We start from the raw sequence: 21,600 nt of genomic DNA on the forward strand, positions 1-21,600 counted from the left end.
ACTGGGAGGGTCTCCATATTCCCATTAGCATAGCAAATGTATGAAATGCACCCACATCACACCTTATATACAAATTTGTTTCCATGGTTGGTTGGTTTGGGATTTATTGCCAAGAATTTGAAATAATTTTTTATAAGTTTAGATTTGAATTTTTTTCTTTGATTAACATTGACTTTATTAAGTGGCACATGAAGGAATTTTTGTAATGGGAAGAAATCTACCCTGTAAAATGCTTTCAAGTGTTTCTTAAATGTTACAAAGACCAAATTTAGTGACTAAAGAAGTTGACGTTTTATATTTTTGTGTAAATTCAGTTAAAATTTTATTGATTCTGATTTTGTAGTGCTTTGAACATGAGAAATTATTTGCAGAGCTAAAAAATTTGCCCAGGCTTTTGAAAGTTCCCAGACTAAGTGCTGCATCCAAAAGAGGAGGAAAGGTTTGAGCCCATGCGTTCAGCACAAACCCAGAGAATGAGAACTTGCTGTGCTTTCCAATACCTGATGATTTGCCAGTGTTTCAAGATTTTAGAATAGATGGGTCTTAATGTGAAAGAACTAATGGAAAAGGAAGATGAGATCTTTAACAAAAACTTAGAGAAAATTCCCCCAAATATGCAATATTAAAGAAAAAAATAAAATTCTGAACTAAAATATATCGTCAAGTTTCGTTGATTTGACTGTAGAACTATGTCAATACTTTCGTGTCACCATTTTAAAAATAAAATCACAAAGCAATCTCTAAAAATGAAAGTAAAATGAAACAAATGATCCCAAAAGTTTACTTGGTTGATGGCATAACCACAGAAAGAAATTATTGCAAATGACTTTAAACACAATATTTTGACTTTATGCCCTTCATGGATATGCTCTAAAGACGAAAAGAACTACAAAAGAATCTTTAAATTTTTGTGATCATAATTTTAGCAGTAGTGTTGGTATTGCTCTGAGATTGCTGTGAGAGTATTGTGGGATAAAATTAGGGGGGGAAATTAGATGACATTCTAATTCTATCATTCTTGGTTTCATTGAGAATTGGACTTTTTTGGCATCAGGAAAGAGATGCATACAAGATGAAAAGGATTAGGAAAAACCCTATATATTTGATTTAGAATTGGAAATATTAATATGGGCCCCTGTTATATCTTACCTTAAAATATTTTCTAGCTCTGACCCCTTAGAAACGATGACCAACTCTAGTTCTCAGACTGATTTTGGCAGTCTCACACACAAAGGAACTGACAAAGATGAGGACTCTAGCAGACAATCACACACTTTTTGCTGAGACTTCAAAGAGCTACAACTGTAGCATAAAGATCAAACAAAAGGAAACCAACTCAAACATCAACTTGCAGCCTGACTTCACCCATCATCTGATGGGATGAGCTTTACCCATCATCCCCAAATGATGAACTTGGATGTTGATTCCAACTTGATAGAGCTCTGTGTGTCTGGCAGAAACAAATGTAAAGTCACTCTGGAGGAAGTTAACACCATTCTAGGTCTCAAATTATTCTTACAATATTTTTCAAATATAGTGCCAAATTCAAAAATGTAACCGGCCCATTCAGAAACAAGACACCATGAGGGAGAACTAACAGAAAAAAATATATAATAGTAATAGAAACAGCATAAAGCCTTCAAATATTGGCATCATTAGATATAAGTATGCTAACATGTTCAAAAAAAATAAAACAAATTTGAAAATTTTGGTGGAGAAATTGGAAACAATTTAAAGAACAGATCTGAAAAATATCCGAAATAGAAATTCTAAAATTAAGAAAAATCTATCATTGATATTAAGAACCCAGCACAGGTAAAGACAGAAATAGAAAATGGATGGTAGGTCAGAAAAAATTAATGGGCTGAAGCAGAAAAACAAAAAGGAATATAGAAGAAAGTCTAGCACATATTTTATAGGAATCACAGAGAGAACAGAATGGAGCAGAGGTAACATTTAGGGACAAAACGTCAAAGAATTTTCCAGAACTGATGACTGATGTGATGTGATGTATGGACTTAGTTTGGATCCTGATAAAAAATAAATAAATAAGTGGTAAAAAGACATTTTTGAGACAATCAAGAATCAAAAATGGACTGGGTATTAGCTGTTATTAAGGAACAATTAGTAGTTTTGGAATCACGCAAAGACTGTCAATTTTTTTTCTTACTGTTTAGGATGTAAAAGCAGTTGGATTTTCCAACATTGCAAAGCCAAGAATCTCAGGGCTCTTTCTTTTCCCTCTCTTTTTCACTTGCAGCCTGGGAAATCTGCAGATAGTGATCAAAAGAGAATACCAACATCATGTTTTCCTACCCCTTCCCCCTGGATCTGCTTTTCCTGTGATCTGTCTCCCAAGTTTCCACAGGGGACAGATTTACTAAATGTTTGGCCAGTGCACAATATGGAGAACAATAGTCCGCCTCTCCAAGTACCAGCTGATGATGTAACTAGAAAATGATCTTGAGTAAAAGGGTCAACTTAGACCAGCAGAATATCTCAGTCTACATATAATACCAGGAGTTAAAAATGCTTTTTGGCCTGAATAAAAGGGGGTACTGGAGAGGACAAATGAGTTTATATGGCTATGAGTCTCCAAAAAGAGCTGGGAGGTTATCAGAAGGGTTGCCCTTATGCACACCTAAGCAGAGTCCCAGAGACAGATAAAGGAGATACAACCCCGGGTATTGGTTCTTCTGAGGGCTACAGAGACCCACAAGTTCTATGGTCAGGGCAGATGGAGTTCAGTGCCATGTCAGTTGGCCCTACTTTGGAGTTTGTGTTTCTGTGTGATGGAGCTGGACTTAGATGTGATCTTTGTCCACAAGCCTCTCCTGTTACTTTTACTGGATCTGTATTTGGTGCTGGGGCTTAGTGTATACCCAGGGAACCTGAATCTCTGGACTGACCAGAGACTTGCAACTCCTACACTCTGGTTTATCAGATTTACCCCACTCAGCTAACATGGAGGTGAAGAAGGTCAACCACCACACCAGGGAGCCAAGCGTGCCTACAACTGAAAGCAGGAGAAGTGCATCCAGCATCCATGTGGAATCTAAGCCCCCTCTTGACGTAGATGTGGAGTGGACACAACCATTCTAAGGTCCACAGTATGGAGGAATAGAGTATGGATTAGAGTGGACTTACTGATATTCTATTCATGAACTACTGTGATTAGTAATCGAAGAAAATGTGGCATTGGTGTGGAGAAAGTGGCCATGGTGGCTGCTGGGGGTAGGGAGTGGGAGGAAGAGATGTGATGTGGGGGCATTTTCGGGACTTGGAGTTGTCCTGGGTGGTACTACAGGGACAGTTACCGGACGTTGTATGTCCTCCCATGGCCCACTGGGTGGACTGTGGGAGAGTGTGAGCTATGATGTGGACCATTGACCATGAGGTGCAGCAGTGCTCAGAGATGTATTCACCAAGTGCAATGAATGTCTCATAATGATTGAGGAGGTTGTTGTTATGGGGAGAGGAGTGGGGTGAGGGGGGTGGAGGTATATGGGGACCTCATATTTTTTTAATGTAACTTTAAAAAAATAAATAAAGACCAAAAATTTTTTAAAAAAATAATCCACCTCTGATATCTGATATCAATTTTAACATCACCTGCTAACCCCTGTTTTAGGTTTGTGATAGCATCCCACTACTAGTACCAAACTTAGTATTGGTCAGGATAGGGAAGGTATAACCTATAATAGAGTAGAGGAATTAAATGACTCTCTAAACTCCAAGGCAGCTGTCCTTCATACAATGATCATGGCTGCTTTGATTTTTGTACCTTTGCTATCTTAAGACACGGATTTTGCTTGTAGATGGAAGTGACAGATGAAAAACTGAGCTAGATTTTTTTCATTGTCTGAACCCAGAAATCGCATCTGCACTACTGCTCGCATTTATGGCTAGAACTGTTCACATGGCCCTGCCTTGTTGTAAGGGAGCTAGAAAATGTAAAATGCCATTTTCCCTGAGCCCAAGAGGGTTGACACATGGCATTGCCTACCATTCACATGCACCTTGCCACACACACGTGCTTGTGGATATATATGTTCCCCTACTAAATTGTCCTATTTATTCTTTCATAGCACTTGGGACTGTGTGAAATGCCTAATTTATTTCGTTTATTTTGGCTCCCCCACTGCACTGTAAACTCCATGAGAACAAAAACTTTTATCTATCTTGGTCATCCCTCTGCCCCCAGTCTTCAACACAGGCCCTGTCACAGAGTAGGCCCCTAAAAAGTACTTATTGATTAATAAGTCCTTCCTTCCAGACTCAAGTTGCCAATCAGGGGTTCAGAGTGGAAGAAGGACCTGAGGACCACATGTGATACGTAGGCCTCTCTTGGCAATAAGTGACCTAAAAGAGTCTTAAAAAAAAAAAAAAAAAAGAAAGAAAGTACCAGAGGCAAGAGAATACGTGTATCCAGAAAAGATTGCAAATAAAATAGAACATTGCAAAAAGCAAGGAATATCCTGAAAATAAGGAGCTCTTGAAATTAAAAATATGACAGCAGAATTTTGAATATGCAATGGGATATTATAAGGTGAAATTAAAGACATCTTACAGACAGAACTGCAAAGCAAAAGTACAAAGAAGTAGAAATGTCAGAAGAAAGAGAAGAAAATTAGAAAAGCCAACTAAAAAATAAAAATAGGAATATTGAGAATTCCAGAGATATCAGAGAAATGACTCAGAAAGAAGCTGTCAAAGACATAATATCATCAAATATTTCCCAATAAAGAAAAGTCCAGGACCAGATGACTTCACAGGTAAATTCTACCAAGCACTTCAAGAAGAAATAACACCAACCCTGTTTAAACTCTTCCAAAAAAATTAAAGAGGAGGGAAAATTACCCAACACATTTTATGAAGCCAACATCACCCTAACACCAAAGCCAGATAAAGACAGTATAAGAAAAGAAAATTACAAACCAATCTCTCTAATAAACACAGATATAAAATTCTCAACAAAATTCTTGCAAAGAGAATCCAACAGCATATCAAAAGACTTACATACCATAACCAAGTGGGGTTTATTCCTGGTATGCAAGAGTGGTTTACCATTAAAAAATCAATTAGCAAATTACACCACATTAACAAATTGGAGGAAAAAAAACACACAATCATCACAATCGATGCAGAAAAGGCATTTAACAAAATCCAACATCCTTTCTTGATAAAAACGCTTTGAGAGATAGGAATAGAAGGAACATTCCTTAGTGTGTTAAAGGCATATATGAAAAACCCACAGCCAATGTCGTACTCAATGGGGAAAGGTCAGGAAAGTGGATGTGGCTCAAGTGATTGGTCTCCCATCTACCATATAGGAAGTCCAGTGTTCATTTCACAGGGCCTCCTGGAGAAGATGTGCTGTCCCACACAGGAGAGCAGGCCTTCACAGAGTGCTGGCCCACGTGGAGAGTGGTTGCAGCAAGATGATGCAACAAAAAAAGACACAGAGGAGAGAGAATAAGAGATTCAGAAGATCAGGGAGCTGAGGTGGCACAAAAGATTGAGTACCTCTCTCCCACTGAGGAAGGTCCCAGGATCGATTACCAGTACCACCTACAGAGAAGAACACAGAGCGAATGGACACAGAAAGCAGACAATGAGCACAAAAACAAGGAGGCAGTGGTGAGAGGATAAATAAATAAATCTTTTTTTAAAAGTTTAATAATTGGGGAAAGATCGAAAGCTTTCCCTCTAACATGGGGAACAAGACAAGGATGCCCACAGTCATCATTGTTATTCAACATTTTACTAGAAGTTCTAGCTAGATCAATTAGACAAGAAAGAAAGAAAAGAAAGAAAGAAAGAAAAAGAAAGAAAGAGAGAAAGAGAGAAAGAAAGAAAGAAAGAAAGAAAGAAAGAAAGAAAGAAAGAAAGAAAGAAAGAAAGAAAGAAAGAGAGAGAGAGAGAGAGAGAGAAAGAAAGAACATCCAAATAGGAAAAGAGGAAGTAAAACTCACTATTTGCAGATAACAGGATCCTATATTTAGAAAACTCTGAAATGTCTATGACAAAGTATTTGAGCTAATAAATGAGTTCAGCAAAGTGGCATGATACAAGATCAACAGGCAAAAATCAGTAATGTTTCTGTACACCAGTATTGAACAATCGGAGGAGGAAATAGGGGGAAATTCCATTTACGATAGCAACAAAAAGACTCAGATACCTAAGAATCAATTTAACCAAAGAAGTACAGGTGCCTATATGCAAAAAACTACAAAACAATACTAAAAGAAATTAAAAAAAAGATCTAAACAAATGGAAAGATATTTCATGTTCATGGTTTAAAACTCTAAATATCATGAAAATGTCAATCCTACCCAAACTGATTTGTAGATTCAATGCAATACCAATCAAAATTCCAACAGCCTACTTATGGAAATAGAAAAGGCAATTGCCAAATTTATTTTGGAAGGGAAATGCACTCAAATAGCCAAAAGCATTCCAAAAAAGGAAGAGCGACTTGGGAGGAATTTCACTGCCTGAACTTGAAACAAACTGCAAAGCTATAGTGGTCACAACAGCATGGTATTGGCATAAAGACAGACCCATCGATCAGTGGAATAGAATTGAAAGTCCGTAAAAAACTGTCATCTCTATGACCAACTGGATTTTGGCAAACCTACCAAAGCCATGTTAATGGGACAAATCAGTCTCTTCAACAAATGGTGCGGGAGAACTAAATATCCATAAACACAGGAAGAGGACCCCTATCTCACTCCCTATACAAGATTCAACTCAAAATGGATCAAAGTCCTAAATATAAAAGCCAGGATCATAAAACTAATAGAAGAAAATATAGGGAAACAAATTAAAGACCTTGTGGTAGGTGGTGGTTCCTTGGACCTTACAGCCAAAGCACATGCAACAACAACAACAAAATAGATAAATGGGACATCCTCAAAATTAAATACTTTTGTACTTCACAGGACTTTGTCAAAAGGGTAAAAAGGCAGCTGACTCAATGGGAGAAACTATATGGAAATCACATATCCGGTAAGGGTTTAATATCCATGACATAGAAAGAGATGATACAACCCAATAATAAAAAAACAAATGACCCAATTTCAAAATGAGCAAAAGGAAAGCAGATTTGGTTCAACTGACAGAGCATCTGCCTATCATATGGGAGGTCCAGAGTTCAAACCCAGGGCCTCCTGGCCCATGTGCAGTGCTGATGCACACAAAGAGTGCCACACCATGCAGGGATGTCCCCCCCATAGGGAAGCCCCACGTGCAAGGAGTGCACCCTGCACGATAAAAGCACAGTCTGTCCAGGAGTGACGCTGCACACATGGAGAGCTGATGCAGCAAGATGACACAACAAAAGGAGACACAGATTCCCGGTGCTGCTGACAAGAATGCAAGCAGACACAGAAGAACACACAGTGAATGGACACAGACAACTCGGGGTGGGGAGGTCGGGGAGAGAAATAAATAAAAAATAAAAAATAAATCTTTTTAAAAAAACTGACAAAAGACTTGAATAAACAGTTGTCTAAAGAAGAAATACAAACTGGCAAAAAGCACATGAAGAAATGTTCAATATCACTAGCATTTAGAGAAATTCAAATCAAAGCTACAATGAGATATCATTTCACAACTATTAGAATGGCTGCTATTAAAAAGACAAAAAATTACAAGTGTTGGAGAGGATGTGGAGAAATAGGAACACTTACGTTGGTGGGAATGTAGAATGGTACAGTCGCTGTGGAGGACTGTTTGGCAGTTCCAAAGGAAGTTGTATATAGATTTGCCGCATGACCCAGCAATACCACTACTGGGTATATATCCAGAAGAACTGAAAGCAGGGACATGAACAGACATCTGCACACTGATGTTCATAGAGGCATGGAGTAAACATAATGGCAAGAATGGAGACTATGCATGTGCCCAACAGGAAGAGCTGCCACTCACCAGGGTTGCTCAGGCTACTGCAACTGACAAATATCCAGCTTGCCAACAACAGAGACCATGGTTGAGCCCCTGATAAAGCACCATTACTTGAGGATATCAACCAACCATTTGATGACAAGTTCATTACCAAATTGGATTCCTTTCATTTTGAAAGAAGCATCATTCATCTTGACTGGAATTGATACATTTTCTAAGTATAAATTTGCCTTTCCACCCACAGTGCCTCAGCCAGAACCATAACCACAATTCAGAGTGTTCGAGCTACCAATATGGATCCTGTATAACATCAACTCAGACCAAGGGGGCCACTTTAAAGCAAAGTATGTGAAAATGGGTACTTAGCCATGAGATCTATTGCTCTTTTCACATACCACACCACCCAGAAGCTGATGGCCTGATATCATGATGGAGCAGCCTTTTGAAGACATAACCAAGGTACCAGTCCAGAGATGATACTCTGTTAGGATAGGGCAGAGATATAGTACAGTACACCTTAATTAAATGGCCATTACATGACACAATATCCCCCGTAGGTAGAATATATGGGTATGGAGATGAAGGGATGGAAGCAGAGTAGCCTCAAATACCATCATTCCCAGTGACTCCCTTTGGGGAATCTGTGCTTCCCCTCCTTGTTATTCAGGCTTTATTAAGCTATAGGTCCTGGTTCCAGAGGAGAGACACTTCCAAACAGAGGACAGAGTAAGAGCACCCAGTGATGTCAGATTCCTGTGTTTGGGGAACAGCAGACAAGGAAAGAAGTCAAACACTGACAGAGGTAGTTGTCCCTGATCATCAGGAGAGGTAAGGCTGCTATTGCAAAGGGGGTAATGTGTTTGAAACCCAGATGACCCACTGGGACATCTCTTGGTACTCCCTACCCCATTGAAGGTAAATTTACAAATACAGCAGCCACAGCCTGAGAGAGGCAAGGTGATCAGAGGCTCAGAACTCCCTGGTATGAGGATCTGGGTCAACTCACCAAGTAATGTATCTGCTAAACCAATAGAGATGCTGATCAAGAGTAAGGAGAGGAAAGCGGACTTGGCCCAGTGGTTAGGGCGTCCGTCTACCACATGGGAGGACCGCAGTTCAAACCCTGGGCCTCCTTGTCCCATGTGGAGCTGGCCCATGTGCAGTGCTGATGCACGCAATGAGTGCCCTGCCATGCAGGGGAGCCCCACACGCAAGGAGTGTGCCCCATAAGGAGAGCTGCCCAGCGCGAAAGAAAGTTCAGCCTGCCCAGGAACAGCACCGGACACACGGAGAGCTGACACACAAGATGACGCAACAAAAAAGAAACACAGATTCCCATGCCGTGGACAAAGAACAGAAAGCAAATAGACACAGAGAACAGACAACTGGGGCAGGGGCGAGAAGGAGAGAGAAATAAATAAATAAATATTTTTTTAAAAAAAAAAGAGTAAGGGGAGGGAAGCGGATGTGGCTCAAGTGCTAGGGGAGGACTGGGTTCAATCCCTGGAGCCTCCTGATGAAAAAAAAGATGAGAAAGCATGCCCATGAGGTGAGCCAGTGCCTGCGCAAGTGCTGGCGTGGTGAGCACAAGTGCCTGTGTGGTTAGCCAGTTCCTGCGTGAGTGCCCTGAGGTGAGCCAGAACCCACACGAGTGCCCGCATAGTGAGCCAGTGCCCATGCAAGCGAGTCATGCAGCAAGATGATGACACATCAAAAAAAAAAAAGAGAGACATGGGGAGAGTCAAAGTGAAGTGCAGCAGAAACCAGGAACTAAGGTGGCACAATTGACAGAGAACCTCTCTCCACATCAGAGGTCTCCAGGGTTGAATCCCAGTAAATCCTAGAGAACAGAAAATGAGAAGAGAAGACAACACAGCAAAAACAGCAGGGCAGGAGGAGGGGAATGGGTAAAAATAAATTTAAAAAATTTTTTAAGTACGGGGAATCTAGACCTTGTCCCAATCATGATGACAAAGTGAGACACTTCAGGGGTCCATCCCCCCACAGAAGCTTTGAATCCCCAGCAAGAAGTGGCAGAAACATCTCACTCAGAGCTCCAGAAAACAGTTAAAAGGCTACAGTACCAGGGTGAGCACCAAATCAAGAAAAAGACTACTTAAAAGCAGAAGATCTCATGGCATCCTAGCCGGCCCCTCCCCTATCCCTCCATCAGCTAAGCACAGCAGAGTGCATATCTCTTGTCCCAGTTGCAGGGGAAGCAGGGTAACCAACATGCACATACTGAGAGCATCCATAACTAGTCAAATCTGTCTAGTGGTAGCCTGCGTGTAGAAAGCAGTTCACAGAGCTCCCCTATGGAACTCTGGGGGAAAGCAGTCAAGTCATGCTGTTCAGGACAAGGGACTGCTATAGAACATACAGTGCAGTGCCCAGGACTGTGAGAAAACTGTTTCCTAGGAAAGAGGGGGCATTGGGAATTATGTAAACAGGGGAATTCTTAGGGTCACACACATGCCCAAGATAAGACCCATATACAGAAAGGATCAGAGAAAGCCCTATACTTTTGGCCTGGAGCTATTCTACAAACTCACTGTATGAATAAACCCTGACGGAGAGCACTTATACAGGTCAATTTGCAAAGACTGGGAAAGGTATTTTCTTTTTCCTTCTTTCTTTCTTTCTTTATTTGCTAGCTCCTGACATTTGAGGAAAGATTTATCATAACACTAACTGGATACAGGTTTAGGGAACAGATGCCTTAGAGTCTAAATTCCAGTGATAGCACATTAAAATATCAAAATGTCCAGGTTACAACAAAAGGTTACAAAGCATACAAAAAAGGAAAACAGGAAGAAATGGCCCAGGCATAAGAGAATATTAAAGCATTAGAAATATCATTAGGAGGACTAGTCCTAAGATATACAAGACAAATAATTTTTAAATGGTCCTAAATATGCTCAAAGAGCTAAAAGAAAACATGGACAAAGAATGAAAGGAAATCAAGAAAATGACAGATGAACACAAAGATAATATCAGTGGAGAGATGAAAATCATGAAAAGGAACCAAACAGAGTTGAAGACCACAATAACAAAAATTAAATATTCTCTAAAGGGGTTCAACAGCAGATTGAGGCTGACATAAGAAAGAATCAGTGAACCTGAAGGTAAGACCATTGATATCACCCAGTCTGAAGAGCAAAAGGAAGAAAGAATGAAGAAGAGAACAGAGCCTGAGGAACTTGTGTTACACCATCAAGTAGGCCAATATATTCATTATGGGAGTCCCAGAAGGAGAAGAGAGAAATAAAGAGGAAGAGAGAATAATCAAAGAAATAATGGCTAAAACCTTCTCAACTTTAACAACAACAAAAATTGAATATACACATCCAAGACACTCAATGAAGCCTAAACAGGATAAACTAAAATAGACCTACATCATGACATATTATAATCAAACTGTTGAATGCCAACTATAAAGAGGGAATTCTGAAAGCTGCAAGAGTGCAACCACATGTCTTGCACAAGGGAATCTCAATAAGATTAAGTGCCAATTTCACATCAGAAACCATGGAGGCAAGAAGGCAAAGGAATGACATATTTAAAGTGCTGAGAGCAAACAATTGCCAACCAAGAATTCTATATCTGGCAAAATCCTTTCAAATATGAGAGAGAGAGATTATGATAATCCCACATAAACAAAAGGTGAGGGAGTTCGTCAGTACTAGACTGACCCTAAAAGAAATTCTACAAGTAATAGTCTGAAGCTGCATAAAGGTCCAATGAGGGTAATAAGATGGGTAAATATAAATGCCAGTATTGTTGTATTTTTGGTTTGTAACTCCACCTTTTACTTCCTACAGCATCTAAAAGGCAAATGATTAATGTAATGGATAAATCAGTGGTTTAGGACTCATGCATAAATGTAATTTGTTGGGTTTTTTTTATTTGTTTATTTATTTCTCTCCCCTTCCCCCCCGCCCCAGTTGTCTTTTCTGTGTCTCTTTGCTGTGTCTTCTTTTTTGTCCGCTTCTGTTGTTGTCAGTGGCATGGGAATCTGTGTTACTTTTTGTTGCTTCATCTTGTTGTGTCAGCTCTCCATGTGTTTGGCACCATTCCTGGGCAGGCTGCACTTTCTTTCATGCTGGGCAGCTCTCCTTACGGGGTGCATTCCTTGTTCATGGGGCTCCCCTACACAGGGGACACCCCTGTGTGGCAGGGCACTCCTTGCACGCATCAGCACTGCGCATGGGCCAGCTCCACATGGGTCAAGGAGGCCAGGGGTTTGAACAGCGGACCTCCCATGTGGTAGACGGATGCCCTAACCACTGGGCCAAGTCTGCTGCCCCATAAATGTAATTTGAACAAGAACTACATAAAGGTGGAGAGGAGGAGAAGCAGAAAATTGTATATATGATTGAAGTTAAGCTGGTTTCAAAGCAAAGTAGATTTTTATAGATTTAGGATGTAAAATTTAAGCCCCATAGTAACTACAAAGAAAATATTAAAGAATACACAAGCTCATAGAGACAGAGAGTAGAGTACAGGTTGCCAAGGGCAAGGAGCAGGGAAAATGGGGAGTTAATGCATAATGAGTATAGCATTTCTGTTTGGGGGAAGTGGGAACGTTTTAGTGAGGGTAACACAATACTATGAATGTGATTAATCTTATTGGTTACTGGAAGTGATTGAGATGGGAAAGTTAATATTTTATATATATATATATCACAATTAATTTGAAAAGAACTAAAGAGACAATGACAAATGCAATGCATGCAATGATGTTGAGAATCATTTTGTGTACTCATTTGACATCCTTGCTAGATTTTTTTGGTGAAGTGTCTGTTCAAATCACCTATTTTAAAAATTGGATTATTTGTATTTTGACTCAAATTTTGACTTATATACTCTGGATGTTGGTACTGTGTCAGATTTGATTTGCAAATGTTTTATCCAGTCTGTGGCTTGTCATTTCATTCTTTTCAGTGTACTCGGCAAATTGTTTTTTATTTTTTTAAGTCCACTTCATCAATTTTTACCTTTACAGATTGTGCTTTTGGCATTATGATTAAAAATTCTTTCAAACATTTAAAAATAAGTAAATAAATGCAATTCATGATCCTGGATGGGATCTAGCAAGGGAGGAATAAAGGTTCAAAGGGACATTATTGGGACATATTTTTAAAACTGGAATATAGACCATAAGCTTTATATCAATGTTAAATTTCTTGAACTTGATAACTGCACTTAAGGTGGTTGTATAAATGAATATTCTTCTTCTCAGGAAATGTACATGATAGTATTAAGTGTTCAAGGAGCATGATGTATACAACCTATACTCAAGTATTCAGCAGATTGATAGATTGACAGTATAGATTTAGATTTATGGAATGATTTGGCAAATGTGGAAAAATGTTAAGATTGGTGGCTCTGGGTTTCTGTGGGAGGCTATGTTGGAGTTCTCTGCATGGGCTTTGTAATATTTTTATAACTTTCTTGTAAGCTTTAAGATAATTCAAAATGAAAAGTTACCATAAAAGGGGCAGGGGGGATCTAGAATGGATAATATAAAAGGAAGAAAATGAGTATCAGTTGTGTCCTTGAGATTAGCTCTCATCCCTCCATAAATTTTCCCAGGAAAAGATACTAACCAGACTCCTGGAGGAACTGTTCCCAAACAGAGTGACTTTATTATACAGAGCAAGTGGATCTGAGCTGCAAAGACATGCACAATAGTAGGTACATATGATGGTTTGCAACCGGATCCTTTCAGGCCTGAGGCACTCTGTCACCCAGATACAGGGAGTGTTGGATGCTGACAACTCACTGCTGAGTCCTCAGAACATTACCCTCAGCTGAAGGGAGAAGCATTATCACCCAAGGTTACATTCCCCCTCAAGAAATGGTCCACATCCAATCAGTCCCCTGGCCTCAATCCAAGACATCGTAGAAGAGATACCCCAGTAAAGAGTTCCACATAGGACCTGCCTCTGTTGTAGCTGCATAACACTTCAATTTTTTTCCCTTTTTCCAATCCTCCTTCTCTAACTCTTCTTTAACCCTTTCTCGAGGGCATTCCCAAATAAAACTCCTATATGCAAATCTCTGTCTAAAAGTTTTTCCAGGGAAGAGGTCATGGCTCAAGTGATAAGGCCTCCGCCTACCATGTGGAAAGACCCGGGTTCAATCCCTGGGACCTCCTGGTGAAAAAGAAGAGAAAGCATGCCTGCACGGTGAGCCAGTGCCCACATGGTAAGCCAGTGCCCACGCAGTGAGCCAATGCCCGTGTGGCAAGCTGAGTGTCTGCACGGTGAGCCAGTGCCCACACAAATGAGTCACACAGCAAGATGATGACACAACAAAAGAGAGACGAAGGGGAGAGTCAAGGTGAAGCATAGCAGAGACCATGAAATGAGGTGGTATAATTGACAGGGAAACTCTCTCCACATCAGAGGTTCTCAGGATCGAATCCCAGTGAATCCTAGAGAAGATGAAAAAAGAAGACAAAAAGAGGAATAGATACAGAAGATCACACAGAGAATGGACACAGATAGCAAAAACAGCAGGGCAGGGGAGGGAAAGAAATAAATGAATAAATAAATAAAATTCTTTCCAAGGGAGCCTGACTCAAGACACCATACCAAATGTTCTTATTTCCAAAGGTCTGCAGGGGAACTGTCACTTGTGCCTAGCACACTTGTGAACCATTTGAGGCATCCTGATCCTTGTAACTTGGTGACCTTGGAGAGAATGCTATTCTGTGAGGTGCTGCTGGCTCTTCTTGTTTTCCTCTAAGCATCCTCTGATGGACAGCCCTCAGACTCAGAGGCTGTCAAATATACATAGATGTTCTGAGATTCAATGGAGGCACATACTCTTTTTCTTTTTTCTTTATTTCAAATTCAAAATATAAAATAACAGACAAAAGGCAACTCAACAAGTTCTCAAAAAAGTTCTGTCCACTTTTTTATTTTTTTTTAAGATTTATTTATTTATTTAATTTCCCCCCCTCCCCTGGTTGTCTGTTCTTGGTGTCTATTTGCTGCGTCTTGTTTCTTTGTCGCTCCACACGGGTCAAGGAGGCCCGGGGTTTGAACCGCGGACCTCCCATATGGTAGACGGACGCCCTAACCACTGGGCCAAAGTCCGTTTCCCAGTTCTGTCCACTTTTTATCTCATCTAATCCCCAAAACAAACTCAATTGTTCCTCCAATATTCAGAAAGATACACAGATGAACACAGATTAGTTAAATGACATAACAAAGGCCTCCTTATTAATGAAAGAGAGAAAAATGCTTGATCATATTCATATCTGACCAATCCAAACCCCATTTTTTTTATATTTAGCATTAATATAGTACTGTCTTTGCTTTTGCTACAAAAATATTACAATATTGGTGTTAACTACAGTCTATAAGTTACATTAGTTATATTTTTCCCATGTATCACCATATTTTTTTTAAAGATTTATTTTTTATTTATTTCTCTCCCCTTCCCCCACCCCAGTTGTCTGCTCTCTGTGTCCGTTCACTTTGTGTTCTTCTGTGACCGCTCTATCCTTATCAGTGGCACTGGGAATCTGTGTTTCTTTTTGCTGTGTCATCTTGTTGTGCCAGCTCTCCGTGTGTGTGGTGCCATTCCTGGGCAGGCTGCACTTTCTTTCCCACTGGGCGGCTCTCCTTATGGGGCGCACTCCTTGCGCGTGGGGCTCCCACGCACATCAGCGCTGCACATGGGCCAGCTCCACACGGGTCAAGGAGGCCTGGGGTTTGAACCGCGGACCTCCCATGTGGTAGGCGAATGCCCTATCCATTGGGCCAAGTCCACTTCCTCACCATATTCTTAACAGCTTGTAATAGAAGAACATTCCTATATTCATATCATTAACCACAATCCTCATCTACTGCCAAAATCATTGTACCTTCCCTATATTATCCTGGAGGAGCATAACCTTATTGTAGGGTAGGGTGTATTGTCATTCCAGATGTTTCTTGCCCCTCCCTATGAGAGAATTCTTTTCTGTCCATTAACGTTAGACTCAACTGTGTGACTTGCTTTGGTCAGGGAATGTGAGAAGGAATTAGGGCGCTTTTTGGGCAGTAGCTTTAAGAGCTTTTGTGTGATTCAGCCATTCTTTTTCATCTGTCATAAGACCCCCAGAATGCCAGCCTGGATCCTATAATGTAGATGACCTGGATCAGAACTGAAAACTAAATAATTCAGCAAGGAATTAACGTTTGCTGTGTTTGAGCCACTGGGGTCTGGGGACCATTGTTTACTGCAGCATAAGTTAGCCTATGCTAATTGATCTAGACCCTGTCAGTAACTGTGATTTTCACTAAATCATCATCAAGCACTGCTTGAGACTCAAGTCGCACAACATACTTCCTGGCTGTGGAAACTTCTGCCTCTATGATAGCCTCTGTCACCAAAGAAGTTCTAAGTTTTTATTAGGCCTGTCACAAAGTCAGCACTCAGTGTTGACTGATTGGATTAGTGAGCTGAGCATTAGGAACTCACACACAAACATCTCCTATAAGCAAAAAACTTCCCATTAGATTTATTATCCTCAAAAGTTTTGGTGAAGGGAGCAGGGTTGGGGGCAAACTCCAGTTCAAAATGATCTTGAGGATAAAAGAGCAGCCTCCAGTCCCCTGAGTTCTGAGGGAAGTTTCCTCCTTGCGGGCCTCTCTCTCATCGGGCTAACCGGGCTGAAATTCTTCCAAGGAAGATCGATAAGCCCAAGACGATTCCTACGAGACCCAGGATTAAGGCCCAGTTGGAATATTTTTCTGCTTTCCGTTCATCTCCATGTCTGTTGGCTGTCCTGGTCTATGGAGGTTAAGGCAGGTTGATGAGGGGTTGGGGGGTGCCCTGAAGAATCAGTGGGAAGGTGGGAAGAGGGAGAAAACAAGGCAGAGCAGAGTCCCTGGGATGAAGCAAGAAGGGCTAACCCAGAAGGAAAGGCTGAGATGAGGTGGGCCTCCTGGAGGAGACCATAAGGAAGGGTGTTGGGAAGGGGCTGGATGGGGTTCCTCTATGGAAAGGAGAAAGAGAAAAGAAGTTGGATGGAGTAGGGTGAAATCCCATGGCAGGAGGGAAAAGATGGTTTAAGGCTGCCTTTAGGAGGAGGGGGTTGGTTTGCAGTGAGGCACATAGGAGGGTGGGGGGACAGGGGCGATTGGGACAATGCCCACTTTGATGGTGAAAATGATGGCTGGAATCCCAAAAGGTATGCAGCAGAAGAGAGCCATGATGGACAGAGGCAGGTAATCATCAAAGGGAGGGTCCAGGGGCCTCTCACCACCAGGGCTGTGCGACATCACTTTCAGGGCTCTGAGGGCAGCAAACGGGGGAGACAGACGGAAAGGGTCTGAGCACAGTGGCCAGAGTGGGAAGCAGAGACCACAAATGAAACAACTCCAACCCCACTGGGCAAAGGAACCCGGAAAAGTGACTCCACCTGACCCCACTGTCCCAATATAACATCCTCATTGATTTCTCTCCCACCCTGATTTATCCTTCCTATCTCCCACAGCCCTCCTTGACCCCCAGAGACCTACTCCCTGTCCTCTATAACACTCTTTCTGCCCCCCTCTAAACCCTCCCTATCCTTCCATAACTTTTTTTGTCCCCTTAGAACTGTTCTTTTTCCCACCATATCCTCATCCTATTTCCCTATAAAACTCCAGCCCCCACTACTCTCTTTGTCCCCTTACATTAGCTCCCCATATACCCTGCAGTGTGTTCCCCTGCCCAGTACTCCCATAACCCTTCCCACCCACCCCCACCCCATAGCCCCCTCTCTGTCTACACAAGCTCCCTGATCCCTTAATGGTCCCACCCTTTCTTGACAGTTCTCCTCGTATCTCATTAAGCCCTCATTGAAGGGCTATCCCTTCAATTCCTCAGACCCAGGGGTTGCCATGGGAGTGATGTCATTGGGGCATCAGAACAATTAGAAGTTCTGGGGTGAAAGAAAGTGTTCCAGGTGGGTGGGACAGCAAGTGCAAGGCTCTGAGGTGAGAAGGAGGCTGCTGTGTTCCAGGAGCAGAAGCAAAAGCAGAGTGGCTAGAGTCAGGGAAGGCAGGTGGGGAGGGGTGGTGCAGACCAGGCAGACCTGGACACCTGGCTGAGGGATTTGGGTTGACCCCAAGAGCTGTGGGCACCCTTTGGAGAGGGTGGTGGTTTGGAGTTGCAGGTACTCCAGAAAAGCATGTTATTAAACTTAATCTATTCCTGTGGGTGTGAGCCCATTTTAAGTAGGACTTTTCACACTTTTAAAATATGGCCCAACTCAAGATAGGTCTTAATCTTGTTACTGGAGTCCTTTATAATTAATGAAACTCAGAGAGAAAACTACAGAGGAAGCAGCCAGAAGCCAGACATCAGTGGAATCCGGAAGAGAAGGGAGAGGCCAGAGGGCCACCATGTGCCTGCCATGTGACAGAGCTGCCCAAAACCAAGGATTGCCAGCAGCCAGCCCCAGAATGCCACAATCCTCATGGAGAAAGCATCACCTTTTTTTTTTTAAAGATTTATTTTATTTTATTTCCCACCCCACCCCAGGTGTCTGTTCTCTGTGTCTATTTGCTGTGTGTTCTTCTTCATCCGCTTCTGTTGTTCCCAGCGACACGGGAATCTGTGGTTTTTTTTTTGTCGTGTCATCTTGTGTCAGCTCTCTGTGCATGCGGCACCATTCTTAGGCAGGCTAAACTTTCTTTCGCACTGGACGGCTCTCCTTACAGGGCACACTCCTGGCGCATGGGGCTCCCCTACACGGGGGACACCCCTGCGTGGCACGGCATGCTTGCACGCATCAGCACTGCGCATGGGCCAGCTCCACACAGGTCAAGGAGGCCCGGGGTTTGAACCGCGGACCTGCCATGTGGTAGATGGACACCCTAACCACTGGGCTAAGTCTGCTTCCCCAGATGCAGGACTCTTAAGCTTTCAAAGCTGTACTTCATTGTAAACAATGAAACCCAACGAACTCATTCCTATCCAAATCTCCTGGCAAACCTGGGTGCAGGAGAACTTCATGAGGATCCAAATATTTTTAATAGTGCTTTTTTTTTTTAAAGGAGATACCGGGGATTGAACCCAGGACCTCGTATATGGGAAGCAGGCGCTAACCACTTGAGCTACATCTGTTCCCCTTTAATAGTGCTTTATATAAATATATTTTTATTTATTTTTAAAAGATACTTAGATTACATAAAATGTTACATAAAAAAACATGATTCCCATATGCCCCACTTTCCATACCTGCCACCCTTCCCCACATTAAAAAATTCTTTCATTAGTGTGGTACATTCATTGCAAGTGATGAACACATTTGGAGCATTGCCACTAAGCATGGATTATAGTTTACATTGTAGTTTACACTCTCTCAGTCAATTCTGTAGGTTATGGCCATATATATAATGACCCATATCTGTCATTGCAGTGTCACTCAGGACAATTCCAAGTCCTGAAAATGCCCCTGTATTACACTTCTTTGTCCCTCTCCCAGCCTTCAGAACCTCCAGTGGCGACTGTCTCCACATCAATGATGTAATTTAATAGTGCTCTGAAGCATCTCGGTGCAGGAGGAAGGCTCAGGCTCATCCTTTAAGTTGTAATCAACATCTTTTGCAGGCATCACTGTGGCTGGTATCATTAAAAAGAATTCTCAAGGCCATTTCCAAATTTGGATAAGATTGCACTATATAAAAGTTGTGAATCAGATTCAGAAGATTCAACCATGACAATGGTTTATAATTATTGATTTATAATAATTATAAATTATAACTATTTCAGATTCAATTTTCAAGGCTTAAATCATCAGAATATTTAAGAGCCAACTCTGGATAACTTCTGTAAATCAGATATATTCATGGAAAATAGCTTTTCAATAATTAAAAATAAAAAATCTTAAGACACAATGTTTAATTTTTCATAACTCCACTTCAATATGAATTAGGATATCTATAATCTATTCAACTTATATCTGATAAGCTGTTTCCCTATAATAATTATTTTATCCAGTGATTAGTGCATTTCCAACTTCTTTACTTTAGTTTTTCATTTATTTTCAAATTCAAGAAGTATATTCATATCTCTTGCTCAAGTTTTATATCCATCAAACATACTTTCAAACTAACTTGCTCTCATTTGTTGTAAGTAAAGAAATAATCCTTCTATTAGCACACAGCTTTATATATAGTCATGTTTTTAAATTATAAAACTTTATTAACATTTTTCACTTGTTCAAAATATTATCCCACACAGTTAAATTGCATAAAAATATTTAGTCTATTTGCATCAAGATGCTTTCAATTTCAGCATAACATATTTTTTCATTTGCTATTATATCTTTTAATATTAGATAAATGCCTTTAATTTGTATGCAAAGTGTCTTGATTGCACTCTATCTTGATGCCCATTGGATATCCATATGTATTTGTAAAGCTGATTTTAAAATAGACATGAGAATATACCCTTTGGTACAGTTCTAAAGAAATTTATCAAATTAAAATTCACAGAAGCAGCACTTTTGCATGTTAAATGAGGAGTATGAGCTGAGTAAGATATAAACTTAGCAGAACCATGTTTTAGGGAGAATGATTTATATACCCTTGCATACTCATGTAATACTTGCTCCATTATCATATCCTACATTATATTTAGTTGTCATGTTTCCTTTTCTTCCTCTGGTCAGCGATAATTTCCCCTTTCCAATATCTTTCCTTGTTTTTTGTGACCTTGACAATTTTGAGTGCTGGTTAGGTGTTTCATAGAATGTCCTCCTCATTGGGTTTGCCTGATATTCTTCTCATAGTTAGACTGCAATATGGGTTTTTGAGAAGAACACCACATAAGAGAAGTGCCCTTTTCATCACATCATATTAGGGGATGTATTAGTCAGCTAAAGGTGTGCTGATGCAAAATGCCAGGAACTTGTTGACTTTTATAAAGGGTATTTATTTGGGGTAGAAGCTTATAGTTACCAGGCCATAAAGTATAAGTTACTTCCCTCACTAAAGTCTGTTGCCACGTGTTAGAGCCAGATGGCTGCCGACGTCTGCCAGGGTTCAGGCTTCCTCTTTCTTCTTAAGGCTCCATGGTCCCAGCTTCTTCCACTATCAGCTGTAGGCTGGCATAAGTCTCATGTCTCTCCCAGGGCTCATTTCTCTCCAGGCTCAATTGCTCTGCTCTCTCCACAAGTCCAGCTATAAACTGTGAGGCGAAGGCTCATCTCTCTTCCCAGGGCCTCTGCCATATCTATGAAGCTGCCTCCATTTCTCTGTGTTCTTCTCCTGCATGCTTACTTTCCGGGGCTCCAGCTCAAAACTCCAACTGTCGACTCTGCCTTGCCATTTTTCTCTGTGAGTCCCCGCCCACCAAGGGGGCAGGGAATCAGTGTCCTACTGACATGGCCCAATCAAAGCCTTAATCACAATTTAGTTAAGTAAGAGTGAAACCTCTGAATCCAATGCAATCTAATGTAATTTACATGAGTAATCCAATATCTATTTTTGGAATTCATAAATAATACCAAACTGCTACATGCAGTCAACATGTCTTCTCCTGAGATGTTAACATTGATCACCTGGCCAAGGTCGTGCTTGCCAAATCCCTCCACTGGAAAGCTATTGTATATCTCTCCCTCTCCATACTCAGAAACAAAGAATTGAACTCTGGGGGGAGAAGTACCAGGACCTCAAACATGGGAAGTAGGTGCTCAACCAC

General features: G+C 41.1%; 1 long non-coding RNA gene across 1 annotated transcript; it reads right to left on the bottom strand.

Annotated features, from left to right (window-relative positions):
- Positions 1-16,611: 16,611 nt before the first annotated feature.
- Positions 16,612-17,789, bottom strand: LOC131274194 (uncharacterized). Its single transcript, XR_009181388.1, has 3 exons — positions 17,711-17,789; positions 17,064-17,202; positions 16,612-16,698 (listed from the first exon to the last, which is right to left on the bottom strand). It is a non-coding gene; the product is annotated as an uncharacterized lncRNA (long non-coding RNA).
- Positions 17,790-21,600: the final 3,811 nt, after the last annotated feature.

Source organism: Dasypus novemcinctus, chromosome 18 (genome assembly GCF_030445035.2).
Source record: "Dasypus novemcinctus isolate mDasNov1 chromosome 18, mDasNov1.1.hap2, whole genome shotgun sequence".
NCBI classification, from domain to species: domain Eukaryota; kingdom Metazoa; phylum Chordata; class Mammalia; order Cingulata; family Dasypodidae; genus Dasypus; species Dasypus novemcinctus.